Genomic DNA, 12,156 nt, shown 5'->3' with positions numbered 1-12,156 from the left:
CGTATGGGTATGAGTCAATTCCATTGTTTGCCTTATTAGGGTTCAGGAATTGTGTAAGTTTTGTAAAAACTTGTCTATCCGGCCGGATAGATACTTAATATTCTGCCTTTTGCTGGCCTATTACAATATTTGTGTGTGGTTAGCACTTTGTGTGGGTATCGCGAATGAAGATTTTGCCAATCTGTTTTTGCGGACACCACAAAGTGGAACACGCATTTGTAATATTAGTAACAGACAATATTGCATTGAATTGCTCGTTTATTTATTTGCAAATGGCCTGCGGCCCGATAGGTTACATGAAAATGTAAAATACATGGCTTACATGTAACAGCGTCTAAGATGTTGTGCATTCCATGTACGTGCGATAGGTTCGCCTTCTAACGTTTGCAACTTATACGCGCCTTTGCCCAAGACCTCATTGATGAGGTAGGGTCCTTCCCACTTGGGGGCAAGTTTTCCTGGGCGTTCAGCATTAGATGCTTCGTTGTCACGGAAGACGTAGTCTCCCGGGTTCAAAGTACAAACGCGGACGCGTGAGTTGTAGTACTTTTCCAGTTTGGATTTGTACTTGGCCTCGTTGATGGCAGCGTTTTCACGCCTTTCTTCCAAGAGGTCCAAGTCAATCCTGCATTCCATACTGTTGTCTATTTTTTCAATAGCCAACATTATGGGTGAAGGGAGGCCTACTTCCGCGGGGATCACCGCTTCCGAGCCATAAACTAGGCTGAAAGGTGTCTCCCCATTGCTCGTTTTTGGGCTTGTGCGGTGAGCCCATAAGATGCTTGGGAGTTCATCGACCCAGCCACGCCTGGCTGTTCCCAACCTTGCTTTGATGCCTTCGACTAGACTTTTGTTGATACTCTCAACCTAGTCGTTCCCTTGTGGATGTGCCACGGATGAGAATATATGTTCAATGTGTAGTTCTTCTAGCCATTTTTGAAATTCGTCGGCAGCAAAGTTGGTGCCGTTATCGGTAACGATGCACATTGGTAGACCGAAACGGCAGATGATATGTTCCCAAATGAATTTTCTTGTTATCATATCAGTGGTTGAGGCGAGCGGTTTCGCCTCTACCCATTTTGTGAAGTAATCAACCGCTACTATGATAAATTTGACCGCACCTGATGCGTCTGGGAAGGGTCCGACCACGTCGATTGCCCATTTCTGAAAGGGCCATGCGGTGGTGACCGGGACCAAGTTGTTCTTGGGGTGCAACGTTTTTGGAGCATGTCGTTGACAGTTAATACATTTGCGCAACTCTTTGACGGCGTCCAGGTGCATGCCGGGCCAGTAGTACCCGGCAGTCATGATTTTGGCCACTACCATGCGTAGTCCTGCGTGTATGCCGCACATTCCCTCGTGTATCTCTCTGATGAGGTATGTGGCATCCTGGGGGTTGACGCATCGTAGGAGTGGCCCTAGGTATGATTTACGGTATAAGATACCGTCTCCCATTTGATAATGGCACGCTTTGTATTGTAACTTGCGCGTCTCTGACTTGCTTTCGGGAGTCACACCTGATTGCAAATATGCAATAATTGGTGTCATCCAAGATGTTGTGTCGTATTGGATGACATTAACCTGGCGCAGGGGTACCGAAGGATTCTGCAGAATTTCGATGCGTATCTCCTTTGCCAGATGTTGGAAGCTGGTGGATGCAAGTTTTGATAGTGCATCTGCGGATTTGTTTTCACTTCTGTTGATATGTCGGATATTGAATGAAGTGAACTTTAATGTTAGGTGCAGGGCTTGCTCGAGGTAGAGGATCATGATATCCCCCTTTGCGGCATAGTCGCCGCGTATCTGTCTTGCAACTGACAAAGAGTCGACGTGTGCTTCCAAATGTTGCACGCCGAGTTTGACTGCTAAACGTAGTCCTGCCAGTAGAGCCTCATATTCTGCCTCGTTATTTGTGCTTTTGAAATCGAGGCGGATTGCATATGTAAGTTTTTGGCCATCGAGGCTGACGAGTCACAGACCTGCACCTGCACCTTCCTCGTTGGAAGCACAATCAGTAAAAAGTGCCCAAGTTTCCGAGGAAGATGGTGCTGGTATCGGATTTTGTGCTTCTTCGCATTCTTGAATGCGATTGGTCGGTACCTCGGCGACGAAATCAGCTAAGACTTGGCCTTTAATCGCGGGGCGCGGTTTATAGTTCAGCGTGTGCGTGCCCAGCTCGATTGCCCATTTCGCTAATCTCCCAGAAATGTCAGGTTTGGATAGGATCGGGCCGATCCTGTAATTGGTTAGCACCGTGATGACATGGTTTGCGAAGTAGCGTCGCAACCGTCTTGATGCGTGTACGAGTGCTAATACCAATTTCTCCATTATTGAATATCTTGTCTCTGGGTCGTTGAGCATCTTGCTGATGTAATAGATGGGGTTTGAACCCCCTCCCGCTCCACTATCAGTACCGCACCTACCGCGTTGTCTGCGGCAGATAAGTATAATATGAGTGGTTCATCCTTGCGTGGTGCGGTTAGAGTTGGGAGTTGTATCAAACACTCCTTCATTTCCCGGAAAGCATTTTCGGCCTCTGCGGTCCACTGGATTTGTTCTTTCTTTAAACAGTCCGCAGGGTCTTGATGAAAGGATATGACTTAGCTGCATGGTTGGCTAAGAATCTATTTAGTGCGGCTAGCCTGCCGGCCAGCCGTTGCATTTCTTTCATCGTTGAAGGCGACGGCATGCGCTCGATTATCTGAACCTTTTTTGGGTTTACCTTGAATCCATCTTTGGTTACGATGAATCCAAGGAATTTGCCTTCTTCCATTCCAAACGAGCATTTCCCTGGATTGAGCTTTATGTTAACGTTTCGCAGAGTTTGGAATGTTCGTTCAATATCAGTGAGCATGGTATCTTCCTCCATGCTCATGACGACTAGATCGGCCATGTAGATTTCGACACTTTTACTTATTTGCCCGCGGAAAGTGTCGTTCATTAGTTTTTGATAGGTTGCGCCCGCGTTGCGCAACCCAAATGGCATTTTTGTATAACAGTAATTACCGGTGGGAGTGCGGAATGCCGTTTTGTCTTCATCCTCGACTGCCATCTGTACTTGGTGGTAGCCTTTATAACAATCGAGGAAACACTTCCATCTAAAAGGTGCGAGGTTATTGACTTTTTCGTCGATTTCCGGAAGTGCGTAACAATCCTTGGGACAGGCTTTGTTGAGGACTTTGTAATCGATGCACATGCGCCAGCCCCCGGATGGTTTCTCTACCATGACTGGGTTGGATAACCAAGTCTGGTATTTAACTTCCCGCAGGATGCCTGCGGAGAGCAGTTCTTCCACCTGCTCATGCATCGCCTAGTTTTTAGCGGATCCAAGGTGGCGTTGGCCTTGGATCACCGGCTTAATACCTGGCATGGTATTTAAGCAATGTTCCGTGATTTCACGCGGGACCCCAGTCGTGTCTGCGGGTGTCCACGCGAAAATGTCTTGGTTCCTGAAGAGAAGCTGCTTCAGGTGCGCTTTGGTGTTAGGGGACAAGGCGTGGCCCAACGTAACCTTTTGTTCTGGGTATCTCGCGTTGAGAACCCATTTTTCTGGTTGGTTGTTGGGGGTAGGCCTTGCCATCTTGGTCGGACGTATTTCGTCCGACATCATGACGTCTCTGCGTGCGTAGATTATCGCGACCCCTGTTTCGGTTGGGAAACCGACAACAGAGTGGGGTACGGACGTAATCATATTGAAATCACCTTGGGATTCTCTCCCAAGGAGTACATCATATTTGGAAGTATGAGGTAAAATCATGAAGTTTACCTCTTCTGTTCGTGTGTGCCTTCCGCTGGTAAGGCGCACAGGGAACGTAATTTGGCCTAGGGGAAAGACGGTTTCCCCTGCGAACCCGGCCAATGGGTAGTCCACTGCTTGCAACCGATCTTTGTCCTCCTGATCGAACTGGTTGAAGCATTGCTCATAGATGATATCGGAAGTACTGCCCGGGTTGATGAATAGACGCTCGGTGCAGTAATGAGCCAGTTGGCCTGTAATAACGACGGTGCGTCTCTCGCGCGGGCCGCCTCGGAATTTTGGAAAGACGACTTGCTCGTCTTTCCAGTCATTGTCCGGTCTTCTCGCCGCCTTGCGCAGCCTACCTTTACCTCCGTTGATCATGTGGGTTGAGGCCACATACATGGTCCTCTTCCCTGAGGAGGTGCCTTCGCCATGAGGGGTGATGCGCTTGGTGGGTTTCTGCTCACCTGGCAAAAGATGTTGCAGTTTCCCCTCTTTTAAGGCTCGCTCAATCTCCAGCCGGAGACTGATGCAGTTGTTTGTGGTGTGGCCCAAGTCCTTGTGATACTCACAATAGAGAGTGAGATCTTGATTTTTCTTGGACTTCATTGGTTGGGCCGGTCGCAAGAGCTGTGCGTCCGTAAGAAGGACTTCGCTTGGTGACACGGTGATCTCGGTCCAGTTGCGGTCCCGAGAATCTTTCTTTGACGTCCGGTTGTCCCTTTGGGGATTGTGGTTCCTTGGGTCAAACGGGTTGGTCCGCGGGAAGTATGGTTTGGAAAAATCTAACTGAGTTAGGCTGAAAGAAAATATAACGTGTAAGATTTTAAAACAACAAATATAAAATTTGTTAATTTTAAAAATAAAGGACACCGCCTGAAAAAAAATTATAAAGATTGAATGAAAAAATTTGTATTTCACTAAAACAGAAATTTGTGAGTCAAAATTATTGGGTAAACCCTCGCACATAATTAGTTTAATCAATGGCTGCTTCCAACTATATTCATTCTCTTTTCTTGCAATATAATATTGAAGAAGTCAAACATGGCAGCCTCTAGCCCAAACATTGTCGCTCTCACCCAGCCCTCCACGACTTCCGTGAGAGTAAATAAAAAATAGAGTAAATTATACCGTTGGTTACTTGGTTTCTATTAGGGGTGTAAACAAACCGAATGTTCAGCGAATAGTTTGTAAATCGTTCGGTGAGAAGTTCGTTTATGTTCGTTCGATAAGCTTAACGAACAAACACGAACAAAAAATTTCGTTCGATAAGCATAACGAACAAACACGAACAAAAAATTTCGTTCGATAAGCTTAACGAACGAAAACGAACAAAGGTCTCATTCGTTCGACTGCGTTCGTGAACGTTCGGTAATATGTTCGTTCGTTTATGTCCGTTCGTGTTCGATTTTTTATGTTTTTTTTCTAAAACTTTTTAATGTTTTATTAATTTTTTACTTTCCCCATAGGTATTATTTCTTTCTCTCTCTCTCTCTCTCTCTGGCACTCTCCCCCTTTTGATATCACGCTCCTTCATTCAGCTTATCTCCAATCGATTGAACCCAATATTATCCATCCCTTCAATCTTTAAATGGTTATATTTAACTACTTTCGTTGTGTACAATGTTTAAGATTAACGATGCCTTTTTTAATTTTCAAAATTAAAGTTCATTTGTGTTCGTTTGCGTTCGTGGTTGTTCACGAACTGTTCGCGAACAATCAGAATTCCTTAACGAACGAGCACCAACACAAACTTTTGTTCGTCATGTGTTCGCAAACAGTTCACGAACATCCAAATTTCCTTAACGAACGGACACGAACATAGCCTTGTTCGTGTTCGTTCGGTTCGTTTACAGCCCTAGTTTCTATGCTTTGAGTCGATGAGTATTTGGTATCAAATTGGTATTATACCGGTATCAAATCATACCAAGTATATTCGGTACCGATACCAGTATTCATTTTCTGTGTTTTTCAGAACCGTTACGGCACGGGTATTTACAGGTAAAACACCGATAGCGGTACTGAACCGGTATATTCTGTACCGGCACCCACTTTTCCTTTGTTTTTACTGGTATTTTTGATACCAAACGTATATCGTGCTCATCCCTACCTTGAGTCAAATTACGATTTTCTCAACCTTGTCTTTTTTTCCCCTGAAAGTTCGAAAGTCTATTTTTCTATCATTCTTAGTTCACCACACTAACCGGTTAGAATCAAATATAAAGTCTTTAAAACAAGAAGTCATAAAAAGATTATCAAACGGACTCCTATTTACCTCATTCAAACGACATTGAAACCGTCTCATCGAACTCTACAATATGAGATTTTAGGTTTTTGCTTTTAGATGTTTAACTTGTAGATTTTAGAATTTTTGTTTAAATCAATGTGTCTTTTTATCTATCATTGTGTCTTTTTTATATTTGCGTTATTCTGTCTGTATGCGACTCACTGTGTCTTTTTTTTGACATTGTATTCTATCTTTCGGCATTGTTTTATATTTTGTTTGACATTGTGTTATATTTTATGATCCATTGTGTATTTGTAAACTTCTCATTTTTAGAATACTTTGTAGGATAACTTTAAGCCAACACTAATATGGTTGAGTTTTTACGTTAAGCATATGTAGAATTACTTTTTTTTTACCATTTTATTAGTCTTAAAAAACAAACCACAAAGACCAGGTGTAATTTTCTCTATAATTTATTATGTCAAATTTATTTATTAGTCTTACTATTATTTCTATTATTCTTATTATTATACTAGGATTTTGACCCGCCGCGCGTTGCGGCGACGTCGAAATTTAAATTAACTCGTATTTATACTTTATATTTGACCCGGCTTTTGACTGAAAAAAATTACTGAAAACGTGTTATCTGGCTGTCCATTGCATCTCTCAGGCACCGAAAACGACATGAACTGGTCTCGAGTGCGAGTGATGTGTAGGTTTTTGCTGCTCCACCTTCAGCAATTATTGCAAATGATGATATAATTATCTGCATTTGATGATAATATTGTTTGTATCTTCTATCAACCTATGCACATAAAAAAATTGTTATTGAGTTCTTGGTTTTGTATTCTTGAAAACCAAAAGAATAAAGATTGGATTTTGAAAAGACATGGTTCATCCTTTACACATCTATACTATATAATAAAAGAAACCACTTTGGGGACACTTGTCATCATATTAGGCCATCTCTTATAGATAATTATTATTTTATTTTAATCTCTTCTAATTAATTATAGATAACTCTCCTATTAAGTATTATTTAGTTTAATAACTTATGGATAATTATTATTTAGTTTAATCTCCTTCTCATTTATAATATTATTTATTTGAATTAATTAGAGTTAGTTACTGTTTTCGTCCCTATGGTTTCAATTTCGTAGCTATTTCAGTCCACCTCGGAACCATTTCAGTCCCTGTACTTAACAGAATAATGGATTGAAATTGTTACGAAAGTGAAATCACAGGGACTGAAATGGTAATTTTAAACTAACTGACTGAAATAATGATTTTTTACAAATCACATGGACGAAAATAGTAATTAACTCAATTAATTATTACTTTTATATCTATTTACTTACTTTAAATTCAAACTTAGTTATCTAATTTGATCTTAACTATATCTTTGAACATTTTGTTTAGTTTGGTATCGAAACTTGAAATTAAATTAACTAATATTATTTATCATTTATATATTTATGGAGTTTTAAATAAAGTGTTACATTTATTGAGATTTCGTTAACAAATTTTGCAACAACAGAATAGTCTATTTTTATCATGAAAACCAAACTTTGTATTAATATATTAAATATTTTTATTTTCACTAAACAAAATTACATTTACTCGACCCATATAATACATGAGGTTTTTTAAGATATAACTTTTTATTATTTGATATATAAAATTAGATTTATTCAATTCCTATAATATACTGGGTTTTTTAAGGATAAATATTTTTTTTATTATTGAATACCGAAAATTACATTTATTCAAACCGTGTAATAAACATATTTTTAAAAATGTATTTTTTTTATTATTTGGTATATAAAATCACATTTATTCAACGCGTGTAATAAATGTGGTTTTTTAAAGATGTATTATTTTATTATTTAGTAGAAAATATTATATTTATTCAACCCATGTAATACACGTGGTTTAAAGATATAACTTTTTTATTTGGTATATAAAATTATATTTATTCAACCTATACAATATGGTTCTTATAGATATAACTTTTTATTATTTAATATATAAAATTATATTTATTAAACCCGTGCAATAAAGGAGGTTTTTAAAGATATATTGTTTTATTATTTAGTATATAAAATTTATTTATTCAACCCATGTAATACACGGGGTTATAACCTAGTTTCAAATAAATAAACATAAAATTTTAACCAGAGCAACATTAATTGAATCAAACATGTGCAAGTGTTCATAGATGATAACCTGGTCATCTTGTTCTCTAAATCTTGTTTTTCTGCAGCGGAAAGTTGACTGGAATCTTGTTGGTTTCCTAATTCCATCAAGACTTCTTTGGAATCATTCATGGATTCCTGTTTAGTATCTTGTTTTTCCCAATCTTTCTTGATATGAACAATCTCATCAAGTGGTTATTGCGCTGGTACTGATTGGAATGGAATTGGATTCTGAAGGCCGGAACATGTGACCCCATATGATCCATCAACAACATTTTGCCGAATTCTTGCCGTGTTTCAACGTGAACGAATCAATCGACTGAACCCTAAAAATAATCGTAGATCATGATCAATACATCTTTTGAGAGAAATCAAAATGCTAATACATAAAACCAATTACCTGGCAATTGTATGAAGGAAAAATAGAACCTTGGTAGACCCGACTGACTAACATAGAATCACCTGTCGAAATGTAGATGGTTTACGCAACAATAGAGATCTGGTGTTCAGAGAGAAGGAGAACTTTAGGGCTTGCGAAGGAGGAGTTGGGTTAGAACGGAGTTGTTGTAGGTGGTTATGCAATCGATTTTAGAAGATCGATTTAGGGTTCATAAAAAATGGAGTCGTTTGATCGATTTGGTAAAGGTGAAAAATGAAAACGTGAAGAACCCATGACTGTGACTGATATACGCTAATTTACATATATTTTAGTCCCCCATTTTATCCCCATTTTATGTGTTTTCGGCCGTAAAACCGTCATTCGGATACTTAATTATATATACTTTTGTTTACAGGCCTAAAACAGCATACCGGACAAGATGATAGTGAAAACGAGGACTTTCCGGACAAAACGACGAAGCTGCGAACATTCTGTTAGAAAACTGACCTGGGCAAGAGGAACGATCGTGCGGTCTGAGGAACGACCGTGCATCTCCGACATATCAAGACCAGTCGGTGATGAACGACCAGTGCAACACGGCGTGCAAGACAATCCCGGTGACGCACGGTCGTGCCATACATTGCACCCCGTGCAGATCCGATGTTCAGCCAATTCCCGATGATGAACGACCAGTGCTTCAGTCCGTGCAACAAGATCCCGAAAACGCACGGTCGTGCCGTATGAAGAACGGTCGTGCGAGACCTCGAAGACCAGTCAACTCTGCTGATGTCATGAACAGTAACTCCAATAATGCAAAAAGTGAACGGTCGTGCGATCGGTGCACGACCGTGCGACATTGAAAATATATAAAAAACGAACAGAAACATTCTGTTCGTAATTCTGGGTTTTTGGGAGCTCATCAGGCGATTTCACAGGCTCCGGAGGCTATGCTTTTGACCCGGATTCAGGCCACATTGTGCCGATAAGCTCCATTTCTATCCGGATTCTCATTCTTATGCTTGTTTATGGTTTGAATTCTTAAGTCTTTCCATAATTTTGTTATGTTTCAAGCATTAAGATTGATTATTATGTATTATTGTAGCGTTTGGGCAAAAACACAACAATCCCTTGCTTGATTATAGCCATTAGTATGTTAATCTTTGTTTGTAATGACATTTGGAAGTATTTTCTATGATTATCTTTGATGATTAGTTTGCAACCTTGTTATTGATATTGATTTCTTGATTATAAGTAATTGTGTTGGATGATTGGTACTTGGTTAGTTAAGATAGTTGAAAAATGAAGCTTAATTAATCATGTATTAGTAAACTTTAAACTTGGTTAACTAGTTTAGCTTGGTTAAAATGTGGGCACCATGATACTAGAAATGGTTAGTGGTTTAATAAAATGTAATTATTATTAATCAAGAAAGCTTGCCGTCACGTAAGGACTCTAACGGGTTAAATGGTGTCGTTATAAATTCTTGCTATGATTTGTTAGCTTAGTTAGTAGTTTAGGCCAAAATTGCTATCTAGGTGAATTTATGTACAAGATTTGTAAAATGAACTTGGTTGTGATTTAATCTAGTTTATGCTTATCTCGGTGGTTGCATTGTGTTTATCAGTGTCGCTTTCCTTGATTAAGTGCGGTTAGAAAACTCCCAACGGATGACTAACTTATTTTTAGGAGATTTTCATAGATATCTATCAATTGCACGTTAAAGAACAATTTTAGGTGGTTAAAGTGTGTTTATCGGTTTAGCTTTCCGAATGATTGTCATGTTAGGATTCCCGAAAGGGATACTAATTGTCTCGAAATTGGAAAATTGACCAAATGCTTCTAGTGCCAAAACCGACTTAGTTGACATGCTTTGGTTGTGTATTAAGCAAGGCTATTTATCTATTTTAGTATTTGAAATCAACTATGTTTCATAAGTATTTGTTTATGCTTACTTTAGTTTATTAAAAATCAAACAACTTATGTTTTTACCGGTAGTTTAGTGACAAAGGTCTAGTATTATTTCTTCGCCCATTTCCTTGGATCGATACTTGGTTCTTACCGATACTTTACTACATATATGACGGGGTACACTTGCCTCTTTTGTGTGTGTTTTGATGTTAAAGTAATAATCACTTTTATAAATTTAAAACCGAATCGTGTGTTTGATTCATTGTAAAAACATGTATATACGCGCACACGTCAAGTTTTTGGCGCCGTTGCCGGGGATAGTGGCGAGTTTTAGGAACGACCCGAGTCATTATTTTATCGGTGTATATACTTGTTAATATTTGTGTATATTCTCGTGATTATTTATTTGTTGATTTATTTGCTAACATTTCTTGCTTTTAATTTAATTTATTCATTTTCGTGATTCTTTTGTACACTTGTGAATTTTTGTTCCATTTATTTGTTCTAATCCGGATTTATTTATTCATTTACTCGTTGAATTTTCGGCTCTTAAAAATCGTTTTTACACTAGCCGATTCGATTATTTTCATTGCTTTAATTTTTATAAAATTTTGTGCCCATTTTCGGATTTTTATAAATTTTTCAGCCCATTTACATCAATTTTCTGTTTCTTTTCAGCAAAAAAAAAAAAACAGCATTATTATATTAATAAAATATTCATTGTGTCAAATTTTCATTTGCAGGTTGATGTCCTCAACTCCCGCACCCGCTATTGCTGAGCCGACTGACGAACCAGCGCATAATCTTAGAAGAAGTAAGAGGCTGCGCAAAAGGTCACTTGTCATTGCACAACGTATTGCAAACGCAATTGACGAGCCGGTGATAATTTCTGAAGACGAAAGCTCAGGGGACGAGGAGAGAGTCGTCATGGCGGACGACGACCGACCTTTGAATGAAACGAATCAGCCCAGAAGGGGAGGCCTGGAGCCGAGTATCCTTCAGCCTACTATAGATGCACCTACTTTTGAAATTAGATCTAGTATTATTAATATGGTGCAGAACTCGGTACAATTTGACGGGCGTGAGCATGAAGATCCTGGGAGGCATATCGCTGCTTTTCTTCCTATTTGTTCAACTTTTAGGATTACAGGTGTTTCGGAGGATGCAATTCGGTTGAGGTTGTTTCCTTTCTCATTGCGTGACAAAGCTAGAGCTTGGCTTATGTCACTCCCAGCCGGGTCCATCAGGACCTGGAATCATTTGGCGGAGCAGTTTATGCAGAAATATTTTCCGCCTGAGAAAACAAACAAGCTACGGAACTGGATTGTTTCCTTTCGCCAGGACGAGGGAGAGTCGTTGCACGCGGCCTGGGAGAGATTTAAAGATCTGTTGATTGATGTTCCACATCATGGCTTCTCCAAGAGACAGCTGGTTTTGACGTTCTATTAGGGGCTCGGTTACAACACACAGGAGCGATTAGACGTGAACGCAGGAGGCGATCTAGGAACTAAGACGCCCACTGAAGCGTATGATATCATAGAAAAAGCTGCGTTGAAATCCAGCTCTCGTCGGGAAGGAGATAGAGGCCGGGCAGCATCATCATCATCTCGCGCAGGGGCACACGCGGTAGATGACTACACGGCCATTACTGCATAAATCTCGGCTCTTGCAGCGAAATTCGATAAGTCCAAGATGATTGCACAAGTTG

The sequence above is a fragment of the Helianthus annuus genome, chromosome 3 (assembly GCF_002127325.2).
Source record: "Helianthus annuus cultivar XRQ/B chromosome 3, HanXRQr2.0-SUNRISE, whole genome shotgun sequence".
NCBI lineage: Eukaryota > Viridiplantae > Streptophyta > Magnoliopsida > Asterales > Asteraceae > Helianthus > Helianthus annuus.
This window is presented reverse-complemented; position numbering follows the sequence as displayed.